Below are 20,166 nucleotides of genomic sequence, written 5' to 3'. Positions count from 1 at the left end.
AGCATGATCACTTTAGCACCTTCACATGGACAACAATCTGCTCCTCTCTTGCATGATTGTTGTAAGGACCAAATGAGATCAGATATGATTTTTATGAAGCACTTTTAGTTTGGTAATGACAGGCACTCAGTACAGAAGACTATTATTCAAATTGTTATTCCAGAAGGAAACACGATCAGATAATGATGGAGTCTATCATGTTCCCTCCCTGAAATTTTCTCTTTTATTTTTCCAGTTCTTATTTAATGATATCAATATCTTAATTGTCAGGCAAGAAACCTCAGTCATAATAATGAATGGCCCTTGTATTTGTCTGCTATAGAACTTTGATTTTCAAACCTTATTGGTTTCTTCTCTGCAATATCTCATAAATCTCTTCTTTTCCTATCTCACTACTAAATACAGTAGTTCTCATTTCTCACTCCTTTCATAATAGCATGTACCTCTTAACAGAGATCTCATCATTTCTAATGTGTACTATATTTTATCAGATAAAATACCTTATTGTGCAACTTCATTGCTTAGAAATCTACAGTGACATGGATTCTTGTGTCTGATCCTTACATCTTTGTTTCACCACAGTGAGGTTCCCATATAGATTTTTCAGTCTTATAAGTATTGTCCTTCATAAATTCTATGCTTCAGCAAAGTTGAACTTGTCATATTTTTATATAAATTTCCTATGCTTCCTTTCCTCTCTACATTTGTTCTTCTTTCTGTTTGGAATGTCACTAATTAAATTCTACCTAATCATCAATATGCAGTTAAAATGCCACATCCTCTGTGGAATTATCTTTTTTTTCTCATCTAGCAGCAATCTTTCCTTCTTCTGTCTTATTTTGCATCTTATCTACATTACAATATGTGATCTCTCCTATTCTGTTCACATTTAAGGTTATGATTTATAACAGTTTATATTTAAGCATGTTTCTCAAAGTTCATGTGTGGAAATTTAACCTCCAGTGTAACAATGAAGGGACCTTTAATCAAGTGTTTAGGTCATAAGATCTCCACTGTCACAGATAATGTTGATGATTAAAGGATTTGAGGTTGTAAATTTGATATATTACTTTTCTAATCCTTTGTCATTCTCACTGTTGTTAGGAATTCAAATTAGTGTACTTACTATGGAATGTAGTATGAAAGTTCCTCAAAAAACTAAAGCTAGAGTTACCAGATGATTCTGTTATACCACTCCTGGATATATCCCTGAAGGAATCTAATTAAGATTACAAAAGCGATAGTTATATACTTATACATGTTGGCATTACCTGTAATAGTCAAGTTATAGAATCAGCCAAAGTGACTATCAATTGATGATTGTATAAAGAAAGTATGGAATAAATACAAAATTAAATATTACTCAGCCATTAAACAATAGAAACACGTTATTTGCAAGATGTAGTATGGAAGTGTAGATCATAATATTAAACAAAATAAGCCACAATCAGAAAGTCAAATACCAAATATTTTCTCTCATATATATGGAATCCAGTTCTAATATCCTGAAGATAGAAGGAAGATTATTTGAGAAAAGGAGAGATAACAGCAAATAGGAGTAGAGAGGCAAATGAGGGTAATGGAAATGAATATGATCAAAGTACATGTGTGGTAATATAATGAAAGATTATTTTGTATGAGTAATGTGCACAAAATAAAGAATGAACTATAGATTCATTCAGCAAACTTGGACAGATGTCAAAGTAATCATGCTTAGTTAACAGCAATCTCTAAATGTTATAAACTGCATGATCTATTTGTGTACTATTCTCAAAATGGTAAAACTAAAGACGCAAAGTGGATTACTGATGGCTAGGGTCAGAAATAGAAAGAAGATATGTATATGAAAGAAGAGTATGAAGAATTCCTTTATATTGATGGAAGAGTTTGTTTCTTGATTGTGAGGGCAGCTTTATGAACCTGTACATTGTATCAGATTGTGTAGAGGTGCACACAGAATTGAATACATGGTAAAACTGATGAAAACTGAAAAGGTAAATAGTTTTTCAATATTATGCCAATGCCACCAGTTTCCTGGTTTCAATAATGTAACATCTTTACTGAGGATGTCACTAGACCAAGGTACACAGAAATTTATCTACTATTTCTGTAACTATGAGAGTACACTTACTTAGATAATGTAGACTTACACGTTTTCAAAATGAATAAGTAGCTGTTAAGTAGTCACTATAATTAGCCCATTTATTCAAGAAATTCATTTCAAATATGTTTATCTTGTCTACATAACAAGAATTGTGTCAGTTTCTAGACTACACATCCTTGACATAATTTATCATATTTCAAAAAAGCAATGATTGCACTTATATATTAAACTATGTAAAACATTAAGTATGGGATAGTCACTTCAAAATAATTAGGTTTTAGTCTACAATGAGCATAAACATCTTTATTAATGTTATTTCAAATATAACATGATAATAAATAATAAAATAAGTTATAGGCAGAATCATACAGTAATTAAGAAGTATCCTGAATTTAAATTAATTGTGTGGCATTTGAAAAATTACTTAACCACCACTTTCATCAATTTTGTCATCTGTAAAATGGAAATAGTGAGGTTATCAAACTCACACTATTGTTCTAATGATTCAAATTAGTTATTTCATGTGATGTTCTTAAATCAATACCTGAACTATTTCAATGACTCAGAGCTGATTATAGTCACAAAGTTCTAAAAATGTAAATATAAATAGACATGCTTATACTAATAAATCTTTGTAAAGGAGTTGGTAGATAATAAGTAAAACTACAAATATTCTGTATAGCAAGATATTTGACATAATCAGACATATGTTCCACTTTATATGCTGCAAACCAAGAGTTCTATATAGCACAAGCACTTGTGGTAGACAAAAGGGTTCACACAGGTGTTCATATCCTAATCCTTGGAGGTTACATGTATGTCTGTTGTATTTCATAGTGAAATACTGCAATTAAATTTCTGGAACTTAAAATTGGATACACATGTTGGCTTATCAAAATGGACTCAATCTAACTACATGAGCCTTTAAATGCAAAGAAAATTCTCTAGCTGATGATAAAAATATGATAGAGAACATTCAAGTGAAAAACTTGGCATGAACAAGGGTTGCTTAGAGATGGAGAGGGCCATATTACAGGGCTGATAGGAAATGGAGCCTTGCTGCAATCTTACACTGTCAAGGAAGTAAGTTGTACATGTACCAATAATTTAAATGAGCCAGGAAGCTCATTCTTTGTAGAATCTCTCAATAAAATACTAGGCTGACCAATACTTTGATTTGGGCACTATTATATCCTCAACAAGAACTAACTGAGACTCTTGTGTTTAGATTCTGGCCCACAGATATTGTAAAATAATAAATTCATGTGTTAAACTGTTCCTAAATTTGTGAAACATATTTTCACTACAATAGAAAACTGTTATGGTGGTATATGAATGATGAGAGGAAGCAAGGAGAATGCAGCCATGCAAATCAATGCATATCCTATAAAATTAAGAAAACTGAGGTAAGGAGTAGGGTTAGGGGGAAATGGGGAGAATGATTAAAAGAGTGGCATTGATCAAGATCTATTGTATTCATAAAAATATTTTAAAAAAGAAAACTGGTATGGTATCATGATACTTTACCAAGTTTAAATAACTAAAAAACTTCAGCAAATTCCTTACAGCACAAACATTATGAAGCAGATTTTGTAGCAAAACAATACAACTAGAAACAAATTTAAATGAATATGCAGAATATTCAACTTGATAAAGATGCCAATAAGCAAAACTCAACTTAAATGAAACTATTCAAAGAGAAAAGCCAGACATTGTTCCTAGCATCTTAGAAGAGGAGAGCTTATGGTGAATAAGAATGTTCAAAATGAAAACATTTTGAGTTAAACTACTTCATGGGGGTGGGTACAAAGAAGATGGTGGAAAATTAACAGGGGATCATCAGAGTTCTATCTGAAGAAACAGAGTTTTAGGGTCCTACCAAGCTATCTTCATAGAATTACACCAAGCAAGTTATAATTATACAGAGCTTTATATCAAAGAAGAAAATTATAAACTGCCAGCATAAGAAGACAGATTTAAGCACCCACCGGTGGTGGTGGCCCAGGGAGATGCATGCCCACAGGTTTTCCACTTGCCTCTAGTGCAAATGTAAAGACCAGGAATGGAAATCCATATCCCAGTCAGCCATAGACAGCTGCAGAGAGAACTTGTCACATTGTTGATGGCCCAAAACACCAAGGGAAGCCAGGAGGACCCCACAAAACACATCTTCCCTTCATCCCAGAGCAGAACAGAAGGAAATGCTCCCCCTATCCAAGAATAATGCCAGTTTTGAAAGTGGCATAGTGCCTTCCAGTGTACCTGGCCAGTAACACTTGTTGGAGAAAGAACAACATTTTTGAAGATGGCAAAGAATCTGATGTCTGTGTACCTCCCCTCTCTGGCAGAAAACAAAAATCCAGCCCAAGGAGAGACAGCCCTGCCCAGGGAAGGCAGCCCTACCCCTCAGTACAGAACAAAGACAAGCAGCATTCTGGAAATATTGCAGTTCAACCTGCAGCTAGCTGGGTAACTAGGAATTACAAAATCAAAAGCTTCTAAAAAACTGTACAGTTCATAAAACGGAGGGCCATCTTAGACTGGGCTAAAAGGAGGGTCTCAGTAGATAGCCCCCCAGGAGAAAGCCACTGATTCAAGATATGCTAAAGTACCACCCTCACTCAAGTTTGCAGCCCCATCCTTCCTGCTATATCATGCAAAGCAAATCATCCCTCCCACTCTGTTAGTCTGGAAGTAAGTCAACAAAGACTCTCAACAAACTGACTTGGGAATTCATCTGTTCACTTTGAGTTACTAGTTAGATTCAGACATGCATGAGTGTGGGAATCTAGGTCATGGTCACTCCCCAATATAAAACAGGCTTCTGATTCCAATTACACCACTGGGAAAGCTGACCACTGTGAGGAAATCAAAAATTCAGCTAAGAGGATGGACATCAAACATTGGGGAGACACAAGGTCCCATAAACGAATTGGAGAACATTTTTTTTAATTGTGAAAATACTGCACAGAGGGGTTACAATTACATAGGCAAGGTAATGAGTACAGTTCTTATCAAGCATTGTTGCCTCCTCCTTTGTTTCCCCTTCCCATCCCTTCCCATCTTTCCCCCCTCTTTTCTCCCTTCCCACACCCCACCCCCGGCCAAAGTTGTAAAGTTCATTTTTTGACATAACACCTTATACATCTCATTGTTGCAATAGGTCCACCTGTATCCCTATTTAAACAATTTGGTTTTTTTCCTTTCTTTTTTCCCCCTGTTTGAACACCTCTTTTTGCTTTTCCATTACTGTTCTGTTTAGTGTTACATAAAATCTATGATGATTACTAAGCTTATTTCTTCATTGCATGTGTACTAATTTCAAGCTATGTTTTTCATTGCTCAAATTTCTATTTCTACATCATTCTTAGTTTTCTAAATTTTATTATTATTTATATACAACATTTTTTAAATTTTAGGTCTTAATTCTCTTCTCTTCTTTTCCCTTTATTCCTCTACTATTTGCTCATCCCATTATTTTTCATTGTATCTTTTAACATTTGTTTTAATTTAACTTTAAATTTTCTACCTTTATTCCTGAGCCTTCTCTCCTTCATTTTCTTTAGTCCATTAATTATTTGTGAGTTAGACTGTATTTTGACGTCTAATTGGTTCATACTATTATCCTTTGGTTTAGATTATTTAATCTCTTTCAACAGATTTTCTCACTGGTGACAACTACAGTCTCCTTTCCTGAACCCACAATATCCTTCCACGAACAAAGGAAAGGAGAGTTATATAGGGAAATTCCAAGAGAAGGAAAAGGAGTCCAGTGGAAAAATAATCACTCAAGGAATATGACAAAAAACACTAAAAATCAAATCCCAGAGGTAAAAATGTACATACAAGATCTAAAACAAAGCTTCTCTGAAGAGATTGAAGTCATCAAAAGTGATAAATTAGAAAGCACGTAAAAGAAATTAGAAAGTCTTGACAGCATATTAGACAACATAGAAGAAAGAGTCTGTGGAATAGAAGATAATATAGATATTATAGAGAAAGAACAGTCGATTATTCAGAACAAATCCAGGAAACAGTCCTTACAGAATCTTTAGACCTCAATCAGAAAATCGAATGAAGGCTAATAAGTATTGAGGGAGGTCAAGAGATGGAAGCTAAAGGGATAGGACATATATTTATCAAAATTCCAGAAGAGAACATCCAAAATGATATACCCAATCAGAAACAAGAAGCCTTTAGAACACCAAACAGACCAGACCAAACCAGATCATCCCACTACCACATTGTAATTAGCACAGGATCAATAGATACCAAGGAAAGGATAATTAGAGCTAGTAGGGAGAAAAGATCAATTACCTATATAGAAAAACCAATGAAAATAACTACAAATTTTTCATCCAAACCATGAAAGCAAGGAGAACTTGGAAGGAGGTTTTCCATGCCTTAAAGCCAAACACCTACCAACCAAGTATAATGCACTCAGCTAAGCTATCCTTCGTAACCGAAAGACAAAAACCTTCCCCAAAAGAAAAAAATTGAACCAACTTATCTCCTACACACAGAAAAAGAAATAGAACATGATATTGTCAGAGAAATGGCCCCTTAACAGTTTAATTAATTAACTGTTTAATTAATCATGTCCAAGTGTAACTATTTGTCTCCATGGTTTCCTCCATTTGTAATAACTAGAATATGTCTATAAATCTATAAGTCTTTGTGAAAGACAAATAGTTACAATTGGACATGATTAATTAAACAGCAGTGTTATGTTTGCACAGTGAAAACAAAAGAAGATATTCTTAGGAGAGGATCACAATGGCTCAATAGCTATGTGCATGTGATTGTATACTCATTATCTTGCCCATGTAATTGTAACCCCTCTGTACCATATTTTCACAATAAAAAAATGATGCTTATTGAAATGAACTCCAAGAAGTAGAAAGAAGTGGTTTTTTTAATTTTACTGTTTGTAGTTATTTCTATTTTCTTTTATTTCCTTTCATTTATTCCTTATTGTCACTGTTTTGATTTCTGTACCCTTTTTCATATATATATATATATATGTTTGTCTGATTAGGGTAAAGGAAGGAGAATCACAGAAACTGTGGGACAAAGTATGAACCAATTCAAAAATGATACTCACTAGACTCTAGGTAGGAAATGACCATTACAATTTGCATGTGAGTGGTGTTGGGGTGGGGGGATGGATAATGGGAGAAAATGAGGGAGGAGATAACATTGCTTAAAAAGAAATGTACTCATTACCTGGATTATGTAACTGTAATCCCTCTGTACATCCCCTTTACAATAAAATTTAAATTAAAAAATATATACTTATTACCTTATTTATGTAACTACAACACCTCTGTATATCACCTTTGCAATACAAATATAAATTACAAAGTTTTTGAAAAAAGATGGTGGTTCTGTTCTTGGATTATTATATGGCAAAAAACGATTTAACTATATGTAGTTTGGATTCTCTTTCCTTATATATATAACCTGAGAACTGATTTCACCTTTCTCACCTCTACTCAGTTATATATCACTAAGGTATTTTTAATATCAAAAAAATCTTCATCATTATGAGATGAATAAAAGTCATCCCGTTTTTAATATAAGAGAAAAGAAAAATAATAAAATTGCAAATCTAGTCAAATGTTATTAAAAGAGAAAATGAAAAAAACACAGCAGAAAAATAAGCAGTAGCTATGTTTTCTGATGGTTTTAGTAAAAATTTAAAAATATAAGATAAGCCAGGCGCTGGTGGCTCACGCCTGTAATCCTAGCTACTCAGGAGGCTGAGATCTGAGCATAGCAGTTCAAAGCCAGCCCGGGCAGGAGAGACCTTGAGACCCGGAAGTGGCGCTGTAGCTCAAGTGGTAGAGAGCTTGTCTTGAGCTGAAGAGCTGAGGGACAGCGCCCAAGCCCAGAGTTCAAGCCCCACTACCGACCAAAAACATAAACAAAAATAAAACAAAAATAAAAATATAAGATAGTTGTATTACCAATAAATTAACATGAGGAAAATGCAGCATTAACCATTAATAAATATCTGTGTACGTAAATTATAAGATAAACAAGTTTGGATATTCCTTTTCCAATAAATTTGGAAATCTAGTGAATTAATTTTCTATTCAAATACTAATTTCTAAACCTGATTTAATAAGAGAGAAAAACCTCAAGAAATGACCATAAGGAAAAATGAAAGTCAGTAAAATATTGAGCCCAGACAGTTTCACTGAAAAATTCTTACACACTTTCAATTAGAAAAGACTTCTGACATTATTTTTTTTATTGTGAAAATACTGTACAGAGGGATTACAATTATATGGGAAAGATAATGAGTACATTTCTATCAAGCATAGTAGCCTCCTCCTTTGGTTCCCCTTCCAATCCTCTCCCAGTCTCCCCATCCAATCCATCTCCCCCCTTTCCCCCCCTCCCCCGCACCAAAGTTGTAAAGTTCGTTTTGGACATAACGACTTGTACATCTCATTGTTGCTATGGGTCCAACTGTATCCCTATTTATATGATTTGTTTTTCCCCTTCCCCTCCACAAATTATACCGACATCAAAAGTGAAAGCAGGGGTTATACTGTGGGGGAGGGACATAAAAAAGCAACAAAGAAATAATCTTATAAATGTGTTAGAAACAATCACCTGAAAGAAAAAAAAAAACATTTGAATAAATATCATAGGGTTCATTTCTCTAACATCAACTTATCTGACCTTTTCTGCTTGACTCAGACATATACTAGATATTGTAAATAAGGGAAACCATGGGACCTATGTTTCTTTGGGCCTGGCTAACTTTACTTAATATAATTTTTTCCATGCCTTTCCATTTCCCAACAAATGGGGCAATGTCATTCTTTCTGATGGAGACATAGAATTCCATTGTGTATATATACCACATTTTCTTTATCCATTCACCTACTGAGGGACATTTGGGTTGGTTCCATATCTTAGCTATGGTAAATAATGCTGCAATAAACATAGTCGTGCTGATAGCTTTAGTGTGGTCTTGTTTGTAAACATTTGGGTAAATGCCCAAAAGTGGGATTGCTGGGTCATTTATCTTGTATTAGATGAGAGAGGCAGAAGGAATGGTTGTTTAATGGAGACAGCATTAACTCCTAATAAAATATGAAAAGTCAAAAAAGTACCGATTTTTTTATTTTTAATACATAAGTGAACACCAGAGCTATGTTATTAAATAGAATACAAAACTAAAATTAAAGAAAAATAGAACATGAAGCAATAAATTTGTTTGAGAAATACAAGATAGTTCAGTACTAAGACATCTTGTCGCGACCGCCTCGACCCACAAGGATGACGCGACAACAGGTTCTTCTTTCAGGCGGTTTATTCAGGACCTTGTTTACAGCTTCTTTTCTCCTACTTCTCTCCTGCCCACTTCTTCCTGCTTCTCCTTGTTTCTCCTTCCCATCCGCCCCCGCGCTCCGATTATAAGCCTCCTGGATGGCCAGTCCTGAAGTGCCACGTGGCATATACCGATAGGGCTGCAAACACGGAAGCAAACTAGGAGCCAAGTCATAGCCATATAAGGAGTTGTTTTTTACAGAGAGCACTCATCACCGGGAAGACGGAAGGCGGGAGCCAGCGCCATCTTAGGTGGCCATCTTAGGTCGGAGCCGCGCCACGCAGCCCTGCCATTTTAGCTACAATGTTGCTTTTGCAGCCGTCTTTGGTCGTGGCTCCCGCAGCTCTCCACAGCATCTAATGAAATTTGCAACAGTAATAACATATCCAAAAGGTTCCCTATGATCATGCTGACAGATGCTCAAAATAATAAAATTCAATATCTACTACTGATTAAAATACGATATAGTTTTGTTTCATTGAAGTAGTTGCCAGCAAAATGTTTAATGGATGATCATCATAACCATTTTCATTCTAATCAGGGATAATTAACGGATACAGAAATCACTCGTATTGGTTAAATTACTCTTACTATTATTACTTAAAATTTTCTGAAATTTCTTTTTTATTGTAAAAATACTGTACATAGGGGTTAGTTACATGAGCATGGTAATGAATACATTTCCTATCGAGCATTGGAATTTCAATCTAAAGTAAATCGAAGGTAATAAACTAACAGCCTTAAATGTCTAAAAATTAAATGGCAAAATTGTTGTTGATTGTCTGAGGCATTGACTTCCTCTGTGCGGGGTAAATGTCCTGTGCCCTGTGTGAGACTCAGGTGGTGTTTTTCAGGATATGCCATTCGTGCTCCTCCTAGTTAATTGTGTAGAACTATGCATTCAGATTCTAAATATTTCTTCTAAATAGATCCCCACCTTGCTTCCTCTTTTGTTTCCCTGAATGACTCTATTAAAATTTGCTAATCCTCCATATCCCCCCCCAGAGTTGTTTACCTTTAACATGTTTACCTTCAAGTTGTTTTCCTTCAAGTTGTTTGTCTTCTTGTCCTGGGGTTGGCCCAGCCTTGCCTTTGATGCCCTTATGCCTTATATGAGTGTATGGTGCTTCAATAAACTTTGTCTATACCCACATGGTATGGTCCCTTTCTGCCTCCAGACACTGAGTTCCCTGGTCTCGCTGTGCGACCAACAGCAGTTGATGATAGCAGGAAGAGTTGATAAACAAAATATGCAATATGAGCATTCCACAGTATAGCTGGCTATAGTTTTGAACTAGGTTGTATCTTCTGATACCAAATTTATACATTGAAGTTTTAATTCCAAATGTTTTGGCTATATGTGAAAATGGGCCATTTAAGAAAAGAAGTAAGGTAAAATGACATCATAAAAATGGTACACATAGGGTTGGGAATGTGGCTTAGAGGTACAGTGCTTGCTTAGCATGCATGAAGCCCTGAGTTCGATTCCTTAGTACCACATAAACAGAAAAAGCCAGAAATTTTGCTGTGACTTAAGTAGTACAGCACTGGCCTTGAACAAAAGCAGCTCAGGTATGTAAGGTCTGCACAGGGACACCTCGCTCCCTCTTGGCTAAGTTTCTGCCCAGTATCTGTTACCTAGGTAACTGGCAGACCTGGAGGCAGTCACCTTCCCCTCCTGTTAGGTCACATCCTAGGCCACCTCTGGTCACATGCCTCCCATCTGACCTTAGGAGGGTCCCAGACCCTGAGGTCATATCAAGATACAGTGTGGCCACAACTTTCTCCCACCTGACCACACCTCTTCCTGTCCCTGGCCTAGATAAGTCCTGGCCCAGAGGTGGGTCCCTCTCCATTTTCCCTTTTCAGCCATGCTTCACCACCATGCACGGTGGGGGCAGCAGTTCCATAAATAAACTTCTTCTCCTGCCTGAATAGCACGTGGTGTTCTCTTCATCAGCTACCTAATGAAACCTACCTATTTAATATACCTTACAAGGGACGGTGCCCAGGCCCTGAGTGCAAGTCCCAGGACTGGCAAAAAAAAATGGTTCACAAATAATCAGATTAAACTCCTAATTACTTTCCTTCTTCCTAAGAATAGATATCAGATAGCTAATACTCTGCATGCACAGAGAAGTAGCATGAACACACAGCAATACGGCAGATACTGACAAAATAAAAGAGGCCTCTAAATGGAATCTTTCTTACCAGCATTGAGATCTTAGATTCTCAGACACCAAAATTATTAGAAATAAGTTTTTATTGTTTGATTCACTCAGTCTATAGTATTTGTTAAAGCAAATTGATCTGACTAATACACTATAGTTAGGTAAAATGGATAACCTCATGTTATAAACACACTTTTTTTTCATATTTTTCTTTATACTTTATATCTATAATTTTTCATCTCTGATATTTTAAAAAATATTCAGATTGGGCAAATACTTATGAAACAAATGAATCAAATCAGATTTTAAATTATCATAATTTTTATGTGCAGTACTGGGTTTTGATGTCAGGGCCTTGATGATGCCCCTTAGCTTTTCATGGATTTTTTGGTGGTTTATTAAAGATAAAGGTCTCATGGATTTTTATTTGACTGGCTTCAAAATGCAATTCTCAGATATTAGCCTCTTGAGCAGTTAGAATTACAGATGTAAGCCACCAGCACCAGGTTAAATTATTACAATTGGAAACAAAATCATATCCTATTCATAGTAGCAATAAGAGCATTAACAGATATGGAGTGAAAAAAATTAAACATATATATTAAGAAAAAATCTGTAAAAATTAGCTTAGGGATATACAAAATGTTTGAATAAATGAGATGTACTTTTTCTGAAGTTGTAAATACTTGAATTGCCTCTAATTAGTTAATATGCAAATTTAAATGTGAGTCAAAGATTTAGTGGTACATATTTATAATGTAGAAATAATTTATGTTTTCATAGTTAATTATACAAGAGTTTTACCATAGTATTTAATACATATGTATATTGTACTTGGATCAGTATTACTTTCTTTTCCCCATTACTTTTCTCCATTTGCCCATTTTTCAGCAGTTTTCAGTGGGTTACATGTGTCATCTTCATACACAGACACAATGTAGTTTGTGATTGTTCAGCCCCACCATTCTCTTTCTTTAACCTTTCCTCTTAATCTCTCCCCATATAGTGAGTGCCATGATTATAGCAATGTTTGTATATACATATGTGTATATACGAGTATACATTTATATATGTAGATATTAGGTTTAGATTCTGCATATGAGAAAAAACATGGGATTTTTTCCCCAAATCTGACCTACATCACTTAACATGATGGTTTACAGTTCTATCCATTTTTTTTCTGTAAACATTTCATTCTTCTCTATGGCTAAATGATACGTAATTGCATATTTCTAAATTTTCTTTATATTTTCATGAGTTAATGGGCATCTAGGCTGGTTTCTGTGGTCTGAAAATACCACAGTTTGGTACATATCAGAAGGAATGTAGGTCAGGAGACAATATACATAACTGTATATTGTTTATTGCATGTTTATGCACCACCATCCATAATAGCCAAGCTAAGCAAAATATTGGTTATCTGAATGAATAACATGAAAATATACAGAATCCTTCTGCAAGAGGAAAATGAAAGAATATTACTTTACCAATTTAAGGACCCATTATAAAAATATATAGAAATTAAAATTCACTGTGAACCTATAAATGAAATATATCTTGAACTTCAGATATGCACTAAGTTTATTAAGAGTTCAATATGCAGGAAAGCAGACCATCACAACTCCACAGTAGAGAATAATGTTTAGGTATGGATTTTGAAAGAGGCAATCTTGAATTCAAGATTCCAGTTATTCAGCATATCTAAATATTGCTTTCATTATCTTTGTAATAGAGTAGTAATAAATTATATTCAAATAATGTGTGCTAGTGGCATGTAGTAAAATCTGAACAAATGGTAATTTCCTCACTTCATCCCATATATTTCAGGAGAATCATAATCATTTTATATTTGTGTTGATCTTGGGACTTGAACTCAGGGCCTGGATGCTATCCCTGATCTCTTTTTCACTCAAAGCTAGCACTCGACCACTTTGAGCCAGAGCACAATTTCCAGTTTTCTGGTGGTTAACTAGAGATAAGAGTCTCATATATTTTTCTGCACAGGCTGGCTTTGTGCTGCTATCCTCAGAACTCAGCCTCCTGGGTAGCTAGGATTATAGGCATGAGCCACCAGCACCCAGTTGAATCATAATCTTATGTATATAAAAGTGAAGAAAACTGAAACAAAATTGAAGAGGGTGTTTAAAAGCATGATGAGGAAACTGGAAATAATAAAGTAAAATTATGTATTTACTGTTCAATCAATAAGTTCTGTGTAGTGGAAATTAAGTGCCCATAACTAAAAATGAGTAACAACAGCAACATTATTGGAGAAAGGATATGCAACAGATGTACCAATGTAAGCTTCTACAAAAAGTAAAATTAAAATACTTTAAAAGTGAGAAAATGATGCTCTTCTGAATCAAAGAATATTCAAGATTGAGCAGTGATGAAGTTTTGCTGGTGATAGTGGTAGGAGGTGAAGAACATAAAAGTTCTGTTTGCTGCTAAATTAGAATATGATATGCTTATTAGACATGCAAGGAAGATGTCGGGTAGGTTTTAATTATTCTGTGCTTCTCTCTAAAAATTCCCTGTCTCTTTCCTGTTTCTTGTAGTTACTAACTTCAGAGGCTATCTTGAATGACACTTTTTCTAGGAAACTTTTTCTGAACTTGCCAGGGAATAGAGGTCTCCCATTATATGTCTCACTGTACTCTTCTTTCTTTTGTATTACTTATCACAACATAATTAACCAATTCTCCTTTGAAATACTGTACAAAATACACGACTGGAATTGGAGACTAGGGAACACAGGAAGGTGATAAGATGTGGAAAATTTCTAGCAGCTTCTTGGACTTTTACATCTGGGCTGATTCCAAGTTCTAGCCCTTAGAGAATTATGAAGAGAGAGAGTGTCAGAGTCTCTGTCATAGTGAAATTAGGGTACCAGAAGATTAAGACATGGGAAAATAATGCAGATTCCAATTATTATAAATATTTGTAAGATCTGAGAATGTCTAAGAAGGTAGACTTGATAATAAATGTAATGGCTAAAATGGGGTTTTAAAAAATCATCAGATACTGAACAAAAACAATATTTTTCACAAAGTCTAGAGAAGAGTCAAGTTCTAAATTGGGGTTTGAGTAGAGGATTCCAACATTCCTACTTGTGGAAATTTTAAGATTCAGTAGGAGGAAGTTAGTTGGATCATTGTAGCACATTCCTGAAAAACCAGAACAAAACTTTATCGTTTGGTTTTGTTGTATGCATTTCAATTAACTTTGACCTTTCTGAGCATTAGTTTTTTGTTTGGTATATATACACCTTTGATTTTCATAAATATTTTTTATAAATAGATTAAATGTTGGTGGCTCTGTATTTGCACAAGACTTGAAATGGAGCCAAAATATTTGAAATAAACTTATTTGTTAAATGCTATTTTTTCCCATTGCTATATCTGTATTTGGCTAATGTCTCCATTAATGACTTTGCAAAGATGTTCAATGGTATGTTAATTAAGTTTGAAGTGATAGTAAAATTTGTCTGGAAGAGGTTAAGAATATAAGAAGAGAAGAAAGCCAAATTTAACCCATCAAGAAGAAGCAATCATGTAGAGAAAATGATCAAAATAAGATATTTTAATCTAAGGAGAGTACTGACTGGAAATCAGCCATGCTGAGAGCATTTGGCAGTCAGTGGAATAGAATTAGGCTAAATAAAATTGTCAAGAGAGAAATGAAAAGATTCACACTGAATTTCTAACTTCTCTCTAAAATATACATTTTAATTTGAAGTGTTGTTTTAAGTGTTGGTTTAGCTTACAAATAAAGAACTACAGACTTTAGACTCTATGATCAGAGAAAGTTCAATATCAGTTAAAGTTCATTTCCAAATGAAATGAACAAAAGTCTGTATAGAATGGATATTAGTTATGTAAGGAAATACCTAGCATTACTCCTATTAGAGAGTACTTTAGTAATGATAGGATTAATCTGAATTTTCAAGTCAGTGTTTTATAAAGGATGACTTGCTTCAAATTTATATTACCAGGACATTACACAACAGTGTGATAAGCCAAAGAAATGTACAAAATGAGAGCTGTATCATGGTATATAGAGTTTGTTCTAATAACTTAGAAGGCAAAGATACAAATTGTCAGGAGTCAGCTAACCAAAGGAGAGGCATTGGGTCATATAAGTTACTATGCACAGACATAAATGATAAAATAAAACTCCATGGTACGTGATTCACATGGATTGTTATGTGATTTAATCTCCCAAGTTATACAGGTGTAGATACTTAATCAGTAAATGTAGGTATTACCAGTTAGTAGACTATTCTATTGGAAAGCAGTTCCTTCATTTCTATCACAGTACAAATGAAGAGATTTAGATCTTCTTTGGTCTGTGTTCATCAGACATAAATCTTATATTTAAGGTGCCTCAATTCTGAAGTAAGGAATTCAAGATATTTAAGCACATACAGTGTTAGGATGTAATATAGTTATATTTTCATCCATAAATCAGAATCTCTTATTATTGAGATTTGGGTGAACCAGTTTTCTAACCTATATGGTTTAGGGCCAGATCCCACACCAAGAAAAGATTCCACTGAAGTACATTGGCCTGATAAAAGCCACGCTGAAACTTTTGTCCTTGTCATGACTGCAATTGCCACACCACCATATTACACATTTTCTGTTGTAAAGAAAAAAAATCGTATATAAGAGGAGAATGTTTCCTAAGCCATAGAATGCATTTCAAATATTTTCCCTCACATGCAATTTTTTTGCACCTGCAACTAGATTGTAACCTTGAGAAGAACCTTATGACCAAAATTAGAGGCCACAGTGGAAAATTTACTTCAGAGACTAGGTCATCAAAAAGAGCATGCTGAGTCCAGATGTAGAGGAAATTAGAACCTTTGCTCTCTCTTTGAGGACAATTGTGCCCTCTGTGAAAATTGCATAGCCCATCCTTAAACTATTTGAAGGGTAGAGAGACCCATTATCAAAAATAAGTAAGGGAAATATTGGAGCACAAAATAAGAAGGAGTTAGAAAAATAATTGTTGGAAAACTGCTGAGTCATTGGACTGACTGTATAATGAGAAAGGAAAAGGAGAGAGGAAATTTATTGCCTGAGCTTAAAGAGCAGATGGAACTCTCTGAAATAGTTAGTAGGAGGGATGGCTTCTCCCACAGGTTTCCTTCCTCCTGAAAATCATCATGACATTCATGCCCTTTCTATTCCCCCCTCAAGTTTTTCTTACTTTTATAACTATGCTTCTTTCTACAAGTTGATTCTTTAACTTCATTGCCTTATCTCTCTTCTAATCTTTAGCATTTAATTTAAATACATTTTATCTGAAATTTCTTTCCATTATTCTAATAAAATCTCACTCATAAAAGTTATATTTTCAGATATAATCTTTTCCCAATTGGTTCTTGCTCTTATCTGTTGGATTTTCTTCCTAAATATATCATCAACAGAAAGAACCAAAGCAATGCCATTAATATGACTCTTTATAGAGCACTACCATGAGATAGTCCATGTACTTTGTCTCAGTTAATTCTTGATGTCTATGACATTGGTACTATGTGTTAGGTGCAAATTGATGATGCCCTTATCTTGAGGCCTGAGGAAAGTGCTTTGATTCGCTAACAGTCCCACCTTGTCTTCTTTCCCAAACTTGATAAAATCACATGGCAGCCACTATACCAATATCTACTCCCAGTTGGGGTCTTGAGCAGATACCTAAGTATGGCTTTCTCCCTGCTTCAAACTTTGACTTTATTTACCATAATTTATCCCACCATTAGGCATTTTCAAACCACCTCCACTAGACAATTCTAGCATTCTTTCAGACAAAGTATAAATGCTTTATATTGCCTGCAATCTGGAGAGTGAGGATTCCCTTTGCAGGTTTTTTTTTCTAATACACCTATGCTGGTATTGAGCCATCTCTTTGTCTATTCTTTCTCTTGCCTTTCTTTCCTCTTTTTTAACCCAACACTATAGTTAACGTCATTACACAGATAAACTAAAAATCATGGGCAGATTTCATATATTGTGATTAATTTCAAATTAGATTAGTGAATAGTAAACTTAAGAAATGAACTCACATGTTGTGACTTCTGAGTTTTGGCACTGTTATAAGCTGTCTTTCACTCTGCCATATCACCTCAAATTTAGCACATCTAAAATTAAATTCTTAAATTCCCTGTCTAAAACCCTAAGCAAGGTGTTTTACTTTCTGTGCTACTTCCTCATTTCCCAATACCATTATTTCAAAGCATGATTATTCAAAAACCAAGCAGTTTCCAAAGCTCTGATTTTACATTTGCATAAAAATAATCATCAAAACCACATAAATTTTGACACAGAATGCTTACTTAAACTGTTCACAGATATAGGAACTTGAATTTGTAGTTCTAGGTTTATTTTAAAGTTTTCCTATGATTAAACTAGATTTTAAGTGTTTTCCCCAGTATTTGTAATATTAGACCAAAATTTATTTGCCTGTACTCTCTTTTAGTGATTCTTTAGAGCTTCTTCTGGTGTGTAAACAGTAGAAACTTGTATGAAGAAAAAGACCCCAAACATCTTCTATATCTAGATACATTATATAATTCAACTTAAAATTCAACTTCAAATATATCCAGGGTAAATCATATAAAACATCAAGTGTAGGAGTTAGGGATCATTATAGCTTAAAAAACTCAAAAAAATTCATATGGAACACATTCTTAATTGTCCATTTATTTTTCTTTCACACATTTGAAAATACATGAGTCTTTGGCATGGGGCAGAGCAAAAAACCACTGTAGTTGGATGACTTTTCTGGGTTTTGAACATTTGTTTTAATGTTCAGTAGATTTAGACAACGTTTATGTTTTATCATTGCTTAAAGAACAACAAAAACAAGAGAGCTAGTATGTTAAAAGAAGCATAACACAGGCTCTGCTCTTGAACTCCAGAAGAGAGTTTATTTACTTACTCCTAGTAGTTTTCAATTTAATCCTAATTCTAGCAATAGAATACTGCTGTTTGCTCACTATCAAAAGCTCTTGACCAATGGATCACCATCAAGATTCTCTCAATGATGATATATTCTGACTTGGTATAATAACTGAGCCCTTGCCTTTGTACTATATCCCTAGGCTCCTACCTTTTTCTTATATACCATTCACTATAACTCATATAAAACCCCTCAGTTTCCCTGTGCTTGATACTTTGTCAAGTATTGTATTGCTTCTGAAATTCAATTTTTGCCTTGTTTTGATCATTATGTATTTCCAGAAACTAGAATTTTATTTTAAATGTGGAATTTCATTCCCTATGTCAAATGATAGTTTATCTGCTAGGACTTCTGGCTGTGCATATGGAGAGGCGAAAGGTATCTTCCAAACTTCAGGGCCATCATTGTGCAGATAGTGATGTGAACAGCCCTTTGGAGCTGTGCAATGAGGTGACTCTAACTAGATTTTTTCTTATTATGTGCCTATAGGGTAATCTGCTTTCAACTTTAGTAACACTATGCTTCACCTGTATCAGGGAAACTTGCTCATTCTTTATTACCAGATCTCCATGACTTCAATTGTCTGCCATTTTGGACCACTTATTTAGGTCTATTGTTCAAATAGTACTGACAGTTATCATAAATGCACTACTTTATATGTCAAACTGTGTAAAAAAGTCACATTTTAGAATGACAATTTGCAGAACTCAAGTGTACATGACATTGTTGTTACAATTATGATTTTTACTATGTCCATTGAAGAACATACACACAAATATTCAGCCTTGGTAGCTCACAATGTTTTTCTCATGACACTAGTTTCAGTAAGAGAGATACTTATTATTTATATAATCAGACAAGTGATACAGATATTGACTAATTCTGCCTTGCATATATGTATACTTTATTGGTAATGTTTTATCAGCATTTCTAATAGTAGGACATAGAAAGAAATTACACTCTGTACTTTGATTTAACAAACTTGTTTACTGAAAGTGATGGGAAACATTGAGTAGTTTCTATTGCTTGGGTATTGAAAACTTTGTTTAGGCTGTGCTTAAATGATCAAATGAAGGGGGTTCTGGGAAGATGGCAGAGGAGAAACTGGAAGCTAAACAAGCTCTCACATAGAAAGCAGTTTTAGTGTTCCAGGGTACAGGCATAGGCTATAGAACCACACCAAGTGTGCGATCACAGTACAGAGAGTTTGGCCAGAGGGAAAATCCAGGCAAGTAGACAGTTCTGAGCGTTTGCTGGCAGCTGCGGCAGCGGCAACGGCGGCCATAGTCACCATAACTGCAACACAGAGAGTCCGGGACAAAGGCACCTGAGGCAGCAGGTGAGCAAATTCTACTCAACACCAGCAAGAACTGATAAGGAGCAGATATCTTCACCCTGCAGATTGCAGACCAGAGATGACCCAGGAACCAACACTCTGGCAGAGTAAGCCTGACATCCTCATTATCAGAGATCTCCATCTTTGATACAAAGGCCCGGATGAGCTGCTAGTGCCAACTCAGGCCTTCGGAGAAAACAAGAGACCCATTTAGCAGGTCACAGGAACCTGCCCAGACCTGCCA

General features: G+C 34.9%; 1 pseudogene; it reads right to left on the bottom strand.

The window, feature by feature from the left end:
* The window catches only part of LOC105986945, a 108,503-nt pseudogene extending 88,632 nt beyond the window's left edge, over nt 1–19,871 (bottom strand).
* Nucleotides 19,872–20,166: the final 295 nt, after the last annotated feature.

The sequence above is a fragment of the Dipodomys ordii genome, unplaced genomic scaffold (genome assembly GCF_000151885.1).
Source record: "Dipodomys ordii isolate 6190 unplaced genomic scaffold, Dord_2.0 Scaffold38, whole genome shotgun sequence".
Classification (NCBI taxonomy): domain Eukaryota; kingdom Metazoa; phylum Chordata; class Mammalia; order Rodentia; family Heteromyidae; genus Dipodomys; species Dipodomys ordii.
Note: the sequence above shows the minus strand (reverse complement) of the source record. Positions and strands in the feature narration are given on the sequence as shown.